Here is a 13,095-nt window from a genome sequence, read left to right on the forward strand (position 1 = left end):
ACTTCCGAAGTTCCTATATATATATATATATATATATATATATATATATATAAATATATATATATATATATATATATATATAAATATATATATATATATATACGTGTGTGCGTGTGTTTCGTCATGACCATATAAGGCCTCCAGATAATGAAGCCAAGGAGAGGCATTGGGGAAAATAGGTGTGTTTGAAATTGAAATGCAGAAAATAATAAAGATAAGGGAAATAACAGTGAACGAAAAAGTAACTTGTCACCGGTGGGAGCCACACCCACAACCTCATCATTACGCGCGCTTTGCACTACTAATTGCGCTACGGCGACGACGGATACCAATTCATCCGCTAATATGTCTGGTAGATCAAGGCCTAGGAGAGTGTTTCAGCGAACACTTTCAAAATGTTTTAAAGGTTGCGTGTGGCAGATAGCTCAATTCTAGTTGATGAGCCGGCCTACTCGAAGCGGCGGACACTACCTGCACAAAACGTTAAATTGCTAAATGGAACAATTAACAAGAATTCACTAATTAACTTTCTAGCCAATTACCTTATGAGCCATATTGAAATTTACAAATTCTAGCGGTGGACTTCGCAAGGCGGATCCACTTGGAACGAACTCTCATGACAGCACCAGTTTCAAGATATAAATTCCTGAACTTTGCGGAGAAATGCAATGGAGTTTCAGTTACTTGCGTGCTTCAGTGCATGAAACGTCGTTTTGTTAACAAATAACCTGGGACGCCAATGCATTTTTCCGCAAAGTTCGGGAATTTGTATCTCGAAACTGGTGTCATCTTCAAAATTGGTTCCAAGTGGATCCTCTTTGCGAGCTCCACGGCTATAATTTGGAACTTGCAATATGGGCCATAATGTATTTGGTTAAAAACTTAATTAGTGAATCTTTATTATTTCATCGATTTTGCATCTCAATTTCTTTGTGCAAGTATTGTACGTCGCTTCCAGTACACGAACTCATGAATTAGAATTGTGATGTCTGCCAAAGGCAACTTTTAAAGATTTTTGAAAGGGTTCGCTGAAACACCCTGTATATATGGTGGTTCTGAGTGACTTACAAGCCTCATCGATGCGCTTAAAAGAAATCAGCTTAACATAAGCAAACAGAACACTGACATACGAAATATCAAAGGCATACGCCATAGCGAGAGATCTACGACATGACATAACTTTCCAGTGGATTCCAAGTCACTGTGAAATCATGGGAAACGTAACAGCTGATCACATGGCGCGTGAAGCACATCAAGGGAATGAATTATCACTACTTCCTCTAGCGGTGAGCGATGCGCGATTTCGATTGAACAAACTATGCGGTAGATTGACCAAGGATACTTGGTTCACAAATGATGCGCAGAACTATCGATTATGTTATTTAGATTCTGGAATAGAATTCAATATTCCGTTTAAAATTCCGTTTAAACCCGATTCGCAAGGAGGCAACCGTAATTGGAACTTCACGGCAGCGTGCACCGCACAGCTGCACCTGATTTTATATTCTCGCGCATGTGTCAGCGTTGTCGCTGCTGTCTGTAGTGGCACCCTCGCGTGCGTTTCTTGTTCAAGCCTTGTTGAAGGGTTTGAAGAAATAAAGACAGTACGGTGCCGCTAATTTCTCCTTTTAGCATCCTGCTGCTTGCGGAGCGTAGTAGCCCCTGCAGCTCAGTTCTACTTCTTAACGCGACGGCGGACACCGATTGCAAAACCTCGCTTCTACCTGCGGCAGCAAGCATTGGAACAGTCCGAGATAACACAAAGCCGCAGAAGGCCACTTTGTGAGAGTCATCTAAAGGCGTCAGAGAAGGCAGTGCGGCGTGCGATAATTCCGCCAAAGAAAGAATGAAAGCGAAGCACGGCGGACGCGCGTGCCAGCCCAGCCGCAGCCGCTGCGTGAAACAATAGCCCAGATGCGACGGAGCAGCGAAAACGACGCCCAGTGGACGTTTAGTCTACGAGCACCACAGCGGCGTCAGGCAAAGCTACATGTCAGGCCAGCAGATATGATGGGACGCGCATGCGCACCGCTGCTCTAGCGGCCCTCTCGACAGCGGGCACCGCGTTGGTAGACGGCGCGTCGATGCAGTTTGGCACGCGCTCCCGTGGTCCGTATACTTTTGCTCACGGGTGTACATACATACATACATACATACATACATACATACATACATACATACATACATACATACATACATACATACATCTAAAAGAAAAATATAAAGGAAAGGTGCTCCAGCCCGTACCACTAAGTATATTTACAGTCCTAACGCGTCACATGTATACGTTACGTATCGACAGTGTTTAGACTGACTCGCTTTGGTGCGGGAGAGCCTTTAGGCCCGCCGCCGTTCTATATTGCGGCAATATTGAAGCTAAAAGCATAGTGACAACACGCCAAGTTTCGTAATCCAAAGAAGTTGTTGATACCTCACGGGAAAGCGCGAAAACTTGCCCCTCGTAGTCAACAACACGTTCGCCCTTCACCCTCCAGCCAACTGCAGGGCGATCCCACATACGAGCATGGCGCCGGTCTATAGAAGGCGCTGTGATCGCAAAATGGCGGCGCCCTCAATTAAAGGTCTATAGATAACACCATCGCCGCGGGCCGTATGTTGCGTGCGCCACAGGAGCCGATCATCGCGGCTCAATATGGCGCACGCAAGGGAGGAAAGCTGAAAGTAAACGCGCTGTCTTCCGTTGCACGAAAGGCCGTGGGGGGATGGGAGAAAGGGAGGGGGTCTGCGTTGTTGTCCGGCAGCATGCTGCGTATTTCGCGATCAGGTGCAAGGGCAACTGACGACCGCGGCTCAACGTCGCGCGCGCAAGGGAGGAAAGCGGGGAGACAGCGAAGGAAAGAGGGGGTGGCGTTCTACTCCGGAAGCAACTGCGTACTTTGCGCGGCCGCGCGCGATTGCGCTTGCCCTCTCTTGAAAGCGATCTGCAGATGGCTGATACCTTTGTGCATGCTGTGTTCTCGCCGCGGAGTTTGCGTTGAACCGGTAGACAGCACGAAGGTCACTTTGCTCGCTGCTGCTGCGACGCTTCCTCACGCCACCGCTTTGACAGCGAGTGCCCGGGGTCATCGTGTGTGATGAGTTCATGTTTGCCTGTGTGCACTGACACTACGTTTGTTAATTTAGTGAGGAATGGAATGTTTCCAAGTTAATGCTACCGATAAAATTGCTGACCTCACTTCATATAACTGTCTAATAATTTAATTTGCTATTGCAATCGATGCGCCGACTTTTTTATATAATAATAATAATAATAATAATAATAATAATAATAATAATAATAATAATAATAATAATAATAATAGTCCGACTGCAGGACGAATGCCCGTCCCTGTGATCTCCAATTATCCCGGTCCCGTGCCAACTGATGCCAACTTACGCCTGCGAATTCCCTAATTTCATCACCCCACCTACCTTCTGCCGTCCTCGATTGTGCTTCCTTAGGCACCCATTCTGTAACTCTAATAATCCACCGGTTATCTAACCGACGCATTACATGGCCACGGCCAAACTGCATTTCTTTCTCTTATTCCCAATTACAATATCGGCTATCCCAGTTTGCTCTCTGATCCACACCACTTTCTTGCTGTCTCTTAAGGTTACGCCTAACATTCCTTGTTTCATCACTCGTTGCGCGATCCTTAACTTGTTTTCAAGGTTCTTTGTCAGCCTCCGAATTTCTGCCGCATATGTTAGTACCGGTTGAATGTATTGATTGTACTGTGGTAAGGTTCCAGTCGGGATCTGGCAGTGTGTGCCGTATGCACTCCCCCAACCCATTTTTTTTCCTCTGTAAATTTCCTTCTCATGATCAGGGTCCCCTGTGAGTAATTGAAATTGGTAAACCTATACGTAATAATACGTAGATATCGCAATAAGAGAACATAATTTTGTTATTCTTATCGCCGTGTTCAAATCGTGTATATGTTTATCGCCGACTATTTATTCATTTATTTAGTCACGTATGCTGGTCTTCTTTTATTTTAATGCATTATATGTCATGTATACGTTTACTTCGCCTGTATATGAGATGCCACTACCACCTTTAACCTCTTGGACAGGCGGCCTTCAGATGTAGTGCGAGTGAATAAGCTACTTAATTACAGATGTCTCAATATGAGGCACGTTGACGAATCAAATTTGTGTCATCCTGGACGATATACAAGTTAACGTTCTAAAGTATCTAAAATTGTTTCCGTGTTTGTTTCGTATGCTTCCTCAATTTCAGACGTCAATCCAGACGCGATTGTTAGCGCTCGTCGTCCGGCCTGTACCCAACATATAATAAATCGGAACGGAACAGCAAAGAATTCCTACTTTAATCTTCGACATATGTGTCGTGAAACCAAGAGACACCATTTCCATAAGGTTGGCGACAAGAGGAAGAGGTTCCTCTCGACTATCTTTCAATTAAATGGTCTTGGCGCACAACGCAGTGCGATTGTACCATTCCAAAACTTTTTCGTTTTGCTCAAGCATAAAATCAAACCTGCAGATAAGTGAAAAACATTGGAACGTGCCTCTCGGCAAGTGAACAGCATAGAAAACACATTTGAATGAATTGCATTTTAAAGGGTTAGGTGGCATGTAGACTGAACAAAATCAGTTCCTGAAACTCGTTATACACTTCCTTTTTTTCTCTTTATCTTGTTCTTTATTCTGTCAACCCGAAAGGAGGAAGCAGGCTGATGAACACACTGTGCTAACAAGGTCTAGGTTTTATTCCTAGTTTGTAAAATGCGACATGAGCCTGCACGAAGGAAGGAGCAAAATCGGTAACGTTAAACCATTTTCTTTGCTCTTTTCCGGCGTCAAAAATGGTCCAATTAAGACATACCCTCGGCCTGAGCCAATCATCTCGGGCACCAAGCGTCGCCTCATTAAAGACGAAACTTTTTACCCCACCCCAGAGCAACATTATTCTTGTTCTCGTTTGCATTGCAGCGGATATTTAGTTTTGAGATTGTTTTCTTGTGGGCTCCTCTCTTTCTTCGCACCAGATATTGAGGTCATTTTGAATGCCAGCTACGTTACAAGGTATCGGCAGTATAGAGTCGGATTACTTGTTATAACGGGTAATGAGCCGGTTCATGCCCCGGCTGCCGATTTGCTCGCTGCGGTCTGCAAGGCGCACGGTTCCCGTGCCACTGAAATTGCCAGAGGCGCTGTTCTGTTAAATATGCACATAATGTGCAGGGCGTGAAGCTCAGAAGATGGGGGTGGTGGCGGGGTGCCGTCATTGAAAGTGAACACGAGGGACACCTTTAATGGACCATATTGACCTGAATCGTGTTCACGGGCAACACTCGCGTGGACGGGGAAGGGCATCATTCAAACGTTATTTGTAGAATAGTCTTCAACGCCCGCCATGGTTGATTAGGGGCTTTAGTGTGGCGCTACTAAGCACGACGTCGCGGGATGAAATGCCGGCTGCGGCGGCCGCATTTCGATGGTGGCTAAATGCAAAAAAACACCGGTATACTTATATTTAGGTACAAGTTAAAGAACCCGAGGTGACAAAAATCAGTCCAGAGTCCCTTGCTACGGCATGTCTCATAACCGGATCGTGGATTTGGCACGTAAAACCCCTTAATATAAATTGTACGCTTCTTCAACGTCGCAAACGCCGCGAATAAAAAGAGAATTGTCAATGTAATCGCCATCTCCTTTGGCAGAACTGCACAGAGAGAGAGAGAGAGAATACAGGGGTAGGAAAGGCAGGGAGGTCAACCAAAACAGCATCCGGTTTGCTATCCTACACTGGGGCTGGGAGAAAGGGGAATATAAAGAGGAAGAAAGGGAGAGAGTAAGCACTGAGTACGTGTGGGAGGGACACCATACACAAGGACACTATAAACGGTCTCTTAAGCCCGTGCACTTCAAGTACTGCGCTAGTGCACGAATCGGTTTTCGAGCCAGTGACGGGTGTGGCCACGGTCCGAGTATCTTTGACTCGGTGAACGGTCTCGAGTCCAGTCGGCGTAAAGTTGCGCGCAGAGAGAGGCGTTGGACATCGTAGCGAGGGCAGGTACACAATAGGTGCTCGATGGTCTCCTCGCACCCACAGGAGTCGCACATCGGGCTCTCGGCCATTCCTATACGGTATGAGTATGCGTCCAGCCACAAGCGACACAACAAGGTTGTTTCGCCGCGGGAAAGGCTAGATGGCAGTTGTAGCCGTAGCGTGGGGTCCAGTTTACGTAATCTGCAATTGAAGGCACTTGAAATCCAGAGATCTTGTGACTTCTTGCGCGCAAGTAGGCGAGGTTCTCTGGCAGCGTCCGACCTCGCAGAACTGCACATATTTCATCTAAGGCTACTACATGGCAGAAGTGTGCAAGGCCAGTGTTGGTAATCGTGACACGGCCGTGGTGATGATTGGCGGCGCTCATGTCATAGCCTCCGAGATCCTCAGGTGCGCAAAAGCCCGCCCGCGCACCGATTTCAGAGACCAAACTCATGCGGTTCTTGTTCTTCATGCTGCCATGCGAAGTGTCATATGAAGCTGAATCAACCGCTTTCCTTTTTATTTCTGAAGTACCACGTTCCTTGTTTTTAAGAGTGAAAAAGCAGACGCCTCCATCCGCTTATTTACCTACTTAGACACAGAAATCTCAAACAACGCAATCGGAGGTTTTCGCGTTTGGAAAAATATATAATTTTTTAATTGAACCGGCAAATGTTTTGAAAGGCTGTACTTAAACGGGGCACAGATTGTAGATAGAAAACATTCGCTGTCTCATAGGAAAATATCAGGATACGTACGAGAGTGTAGCAAGACGGTTATCCGGACACTAACCAGGCTCCATTGCGAATTTCAGTTATACGATGGAAGTTGCAAAACGCCGTCTGAGAAGCGTTTTACCGAAATATATATATATTTCTTCAGATTGGTTCATAACTTCAGGGGAGAGCCGAAATTTACTGCCGTTTCACCATGCCGCCCGGATATATACATGCATTACTGCTAACTCTTTCCCTTTGCCTCGACTAACGTCCGCAAACGTTTTCATTCCCTGCCTTCTCCCACACCGAAGCCGAGGGCCCACGCTGTGTTCACGCACCGAGAATCGCTTCTTTTTAATTTTCATATCTTCTTTTTTTGATTACGCGCGCATTTACAGCGGCGGCGTTGCTCCTTCCGCAGTGAACGATTAACCGAAGTCACGTGCCGTGGTGAGTGATGCAACTAGCAGTATGCTTTACGTCAAGGGATCTGTACGTGTGATCTTGACTCCCTGGCTGGGAGCACAGCTTTCTCAAGAAGAAGGGCGCGCGGAGTTTCGTTCGAAGATTTAGCTGTTTTCGCGATGCGAAACTCTGTGATCCTTTGCTGGCGCGATTGTCAGTGCGTGTTGTGCTCGATGCGCTCATCTGCTTAAAATGGCCCAACTATGTAGGAGAAGTCAGAAAGAAGCGGTTTATACGGAAACATGGCGCCCCCTTAGCGTTGCGTTCACAGAGTTCACGTTGTGATTCTTTCGACCCGCGGGGAAACTCCGGCGATTTTTCAATTTCAACAAATCTGAACGAAAGTCGCTGGGTACTTCCCCTGCGCACTTCCGTCATGTCTCGAAAAATCCCGTGTGAGAGCTGCGCAGATTTTCTACAAATGAATTTTGTTATTTTGTTTGCCTGCTGCTCAGCTACTCGCCACACTGTGTTACAAGATAAAAGGCGGCATACGTAAAGTATGCTGTGAATCAATGGCAGAGGCGAGGAGCCGGCGATCGTGAGCTATAGTGTTTGACGTGAGTAGTATCTGTCGCGATAAGTTACGTTCTGTGTGGCTGAAAAAGCGGTGGTGCGTTGTTAGCTGCACGAACTTCAGCCCGCGCCAGCCGCGCGCACCGTTTGTCGATCGCGTTCAGCCGAGGTTAGGCTTATCAGTCACTGAGTTCGTGCGTCTACTACCGGCGGACTTCAGCGACTGACCTCGAGCTAATTAAGCCATTTGCATGAGTAAAACTCCTTTCGTGGTTCAATTTTGACCGTCCGGATCTGAAATAAGCTATTATTCATTTAATACAATACAAATACAAAATTTGGAGGACGCTTAAGCTTCGCCTTTAAGAGTGGAACATGACAGCATTCAAAGATCCCTGACTTCTTGTCACGCTTCCCGGCAACTGCAGCTTTCTTGCAGATGTGCGGAGGCGAGCGCCATCTGGACGGCGGTGTTGCCAGGAACCGAGCGGGCCACGCCGCCCTGCGTATAGTAGAAATGCTGGTAAAAGGGTTTGAGTTTCCGCGTAGCAGAATTATGTTTTCTGGTATATACAAATTATAATCCGACGCTATCATGTTTGTAAGTGGCGCTCAGGTCCTAGTTTACGACTTTTCTGACATATTTTACTTTGACAAACTCAATTAGTTCAGTAACGCCTCTATGCCAATCGGAGGCCCTGCGTGGTTGTTGTTCGGAATGGTATTTCGCGAAACGACGTCCGACGCACGACGCCGACACGGACTTGCTTGCGACACGCGGCTCGTTATGCTATCGCTTTAAAAAGCGAAAAGCGGCGACACGGCGAACTGTCACCACAACGCTGTGTGAGTTGTTTTTCGTTTCTCCCTGTTTCTCGCGCTCTGTTTTACTTTAAGCCCTATCAATATCGGTACGTATACCCGTTGTCGAAGGCTGCCAGCCCCTATCGCCGGCACTTACCTAAACTAAATGTGTCTAGGTGCATGGATATATTTTTACGTACTGTTGTGCCGACTCATTATTTAGCTTCCGAGATGCACTGTTTGCCTCTTATCCCAAATGGGCAACAAGCGGAGGCCCCTATAGCTTTGATATAGCAGCTTAAACCTCCGCCTCGTTCAGCTGTTATTGGTGTCAGTACTGACATCGGCGTTTCCACAAAGAAAGAAAGAAAAAAAAAGTACGCGTTCACTAAATGCACGATAGTATACGGAGATTCTTAATCTATATCTACCATATGGAACACATGAGAGAGAGAGAGAAGTTTAATGATACGAAATGCTGAGAGGTCGGCCTGAGGTATATTCCTCTAGCCAGCTACTCGGCATTGGGGGAAGGGGAAGAGGGAAAGAAAGAGGGAAGAAAGAGGTGCATGATGGGTGAGGATGACGATAGAAGGAAGATGTAGAAGATATGGCAAGCAATTTGGCATGCTCAAAGTCTGCAATCCAGGCCAGTAATTTTTAAAAAGTTCAGTAATGCCTGGATGGCCTTCAAACTCGATTGAGCATTTGGCCAAGGGCCTAAAATAACATCCTCCGACAACGGTGCGCTGTCGAGACATGAAAAGCGTACGAAGAATGATAAGCACGCAGAATAACAACGCGCACTATACGGTCTTCTGCTCACTGTTTTCGAAAGTGCATGTATAGTCACTCATACCAGCGTGACTCGCAGTGATGCGACTGTGCTTACATGCACAAAATCTGTTTGCTTTGTTATGCTTTGATACCCGCCGTGGTTGCTCAGTGGCTATGGTGTTGGGCTGCTGAGCACGAGGTCGCGGGATCGAATCCCGGCCACGGCGGCCACATTTCGATGGGGGCGAAGTGCGAAAACACCGTGTGCTTAGATTTAGGTGCACGTTAAAGAACCCCAGGTGGTCGAAATTTCCGGAGTCCTCCACTACGGCGTGCCTCATAATCAGAAAGTGGTTTTGGCACGTAAAACCCCATAATTTAATTTTTTTATGCTTTGACACTGTTTGATGTCAGTTATGCGTGGCATGCAGTACATTTCAAGCGAGCAACGAGTGGTCGCTGTGCCATACCGATATCAGCTAATGCACCGGTCATGTGCCTTCAACAATCAGCGGCGTTCTTCCCGGGAAACTGTGAGCTCTATAAATCAATATATAAATGCCTAAAGCAGCTCGCCACAACATTTTAGAGGGGGTACATGAAACGCTTCCCCGAGATATGACAAAACACCCAAAATAGCGAGCAGCACATACCGAATCACTGGTTAGGTCCACCCTTGATCATGTTGCAGCGCGATGTGTTGCGCAGCGTGCAGGATCTCGTGGTGGCGGGTCGAATGCGAACGACGATTCATGGCTATTAAATTTCAAGGAGCAGCAGCTGTCGTTCGTTTGACAGCTCTGAAAAGCTGGTGCAGCTGACATTTATCGCCCGGACACATTGTGCCAATGGTCCGGCGCGGTCACCAATCAGCTGAGCAACTGCTCTTCACCGCTTTCGTTATCAGCGCTGGCGGCACGGGCATGCCTTGCGCGCCTTCCCCGTTAATGTGCCGCTCGTAACGTCACACGAAGGTGTTACCTCAGCTGCTCGATCAAGTTTTAGTTTCGTTTTTGCGCTTTCTTTTTGCTTATTTAAAATTGTTTTTCGAATTTGCGTAAGAATTCTGCTACCGGACGCGTGGCATGGGGAGGGGGGTCTCGGGAAACTAAAAACGCCATTCCCTTGACAACGCCAAAAAGTCGCCAGAGTTGTTCTTTAAGAATATCTACAGAAGTGCCAGAACAGTAAAAGAAAATGATTTCTCTATGATATGGCATACAGCTACCGCACTGAATAATAAGAATAATAAAAAAATAGCACGTCCATAGAGGTTTAGCTCGCTTTAGGCCGTTTATTATGAAATAATTAAACCTGTCTAAATCAATACAATTTTTTTGATATATCAATTACCGCATTCCAAGGTGACCTATCATGTAAGTCTAAATACCCGCCGCGGTGGGTGAATGGGCGGCGCTTAGCTGCAGGGCGCGAGGACGCGGGTTCGCTACCGGGCAGCGGCGGTCGCATTCCGATGGGGGGAAAAATGCAACAAAAATGCCCGTGAACTTATGTTTAGACACACTATAAAGAACCCTTCAGTGATAGAAATTATTGCTCAGTCAATCCTGAAACTGATCAGTCTCTCACAGCTTTCTTGTTGCTTTGGCCTTTACATCCAAGTAATCGGAACCAGATCAACCATTCATAAACAGATGTGTAAGAAAAATAAGGACAACAGTGTGAAAAAAAACAGGGCAGAATGAGTAAGACACGCTAGCACACTGACGCACTCTATGAACGTGTAGAGCGCAGCGAACGCATGCGGCATATGAAAGCGTGCACTTACACACGTCACGTGTAGAAAACACATTGAAGCAACGTCCACTAACTGAGGGGTCATTAGTTTCCGCGATCTCGAGAAACGGGCAAGAAATTCTGACTGACGCTATTCCTGAAGCGTAGTAAAACTGGCGAAATAGCGGAGGTAGCGACGCATAAAATGTGGTTAGAAATGCAATGATGTCATTCCAACATGCTTAGGGCTGCTCGACGGCTCTACCTTGGCGTTCAGTTCTTATAAGATCCGTCGTCCTTTTTTATTTTATTTTTTTCATTTATTTTTCGAGTACGTACCCGATATACCTATACCTACCTACCTTATAATTTATTTTTATTGTTTTTTCTATGGCGTATGGCTTCAAGAACCAAGCAACAACAACAAAAAGATTTTGCGACACCCCCAACAATCTATTAAACTGAGGAAACCATGACGTAATTCAACTGAAGGCAACGCTGAATTCGGGACTCTTTATGATATTAAATGAGAAATAAACCGGGTACCAAATATCCGTTTCTTGTTGCCCTCCTGTAAATATTTGTGCTGATTGGGCTAAAAAACTTCTTTTGACGATCGCTAGTTGCTTTTCAGCTTTGATTTCGGAATGTTTCGTCTCGTGATGCGATGTTATACTTAACTTTATTTGACCCCTACAGCTTGTTCCTTTAAATATGCCACGGTCACAGTTTAAGGGCCCAATGCGCCACCATGCGCTAAATGACGAAGAGTGCCAACAGTTGTTCTTGTAAAGCCATTGATAGGTGGCGCCACGTGAAATCACCCTGACGTTTCTGGCTTGTTCGCTGAAATAGCTAAGGCGATGCAGAGGCTGGAGGAAGAGGGGCAAGCAAATGGTGCAAGTTGGAGGAAAACCTTAATCCACTTTTTTTTTCTCCTACCATAAAAATATTGTTACTTTGATGTCTTTTTAGCATTGTTGTAGGTTCGCTTTACAAGGAATAGTGCTCGCATTCATACCTGCAAATGTTGTAGCAGCTTGGCCTTCCGGATGTGCGTAGAACGTATGACTTGTAGCTTCGATGTATTTTTACTTTACGGGCCCCGAATGGAATGAATCGGTGAAGTACTTCGGCGAAACAGATTGGAGTGCAACGAAACTGGAAGCCTCCGGCGCTTTGTTTTTACCGCGCTTTGCGATTCGGAGAGCACAAGGGCCACCACCCGGGAACGATGCAAGCCGAATTGATTCTTGCTTGCAGCTAGGAAACGTAGGTGGCAGCACTCTTGTGGTGTTTTGTGCCACAACAGGGGGGCGCGATAGCGCGGGAGTTCAGTTTGGGAAATTTTCCCTAATATGGTTAAGTTAGGCAGCATTACGATGATTTCCTTACTGCGGTAGGTACACGCTCTTTCGTTTTACTTGTCCTCGTTGTTGGAAATGAAATTGGTTTAGTAATGCTTGTCTATGTAGGTACACTCACATTAAGAGTTCGTCGGAATTCTAGTCGCGCGCAAAAATAGAGACGGGTGTGATTTGGGATGAGCATGGAAGGGGAAGAGCGAGAAGAATACCGAGAAGAAAAAAATGTGAGAAAGAGGCCTTCCTGTTTCTCCCCCCCCCCCTTTTTTTTAATTTGCATAGAGCAGTGTCAGATATTTCCGGCAGAGTCAGGATGAGATAGTTGACACTCAGTTGTTCCTGCGGTGCTAGAAGTTGAAGTTGAATATTTATTCATTTTTAGTGCACATACAGAAGTGGGTACATGTATAACATGCAGAAATAGGTACCATAGTAAAACACTGCAGTGGAACCTCTCATAGTATATTACAAAAGTAAAGATACGTCTAAACCGCAAGAAAAATGTAATTATAGAGCAGGGACATTTCCGTTGCATACGCGCTATCCCAACATCTTCGGCTCGTTATGCGTGATCGTGAAAGACCAGCACAACGGCTACGTAAAATTCGGAACACGAGAGGTATCTACGTGACGCTTTGTGGAGGTTTCGATTGTTTGAGCATGTGCATATTTTATTACTAGTCTCAGT

Source organism: Dermacentor variabilis, chromosome 2, assembly GCF_050947875.1.
Source record: "Dermacentor variabilis isolate Ectoservices chromosome 2, ASM5094787v1, whole genome shotgun sequence".
Lineage (NCBI taxonomy): Eukaryota > Metazoa > Arthropoda > Arachnida > Ixodida > Ixodidae > Dermacentor > Dermacentor variabilis.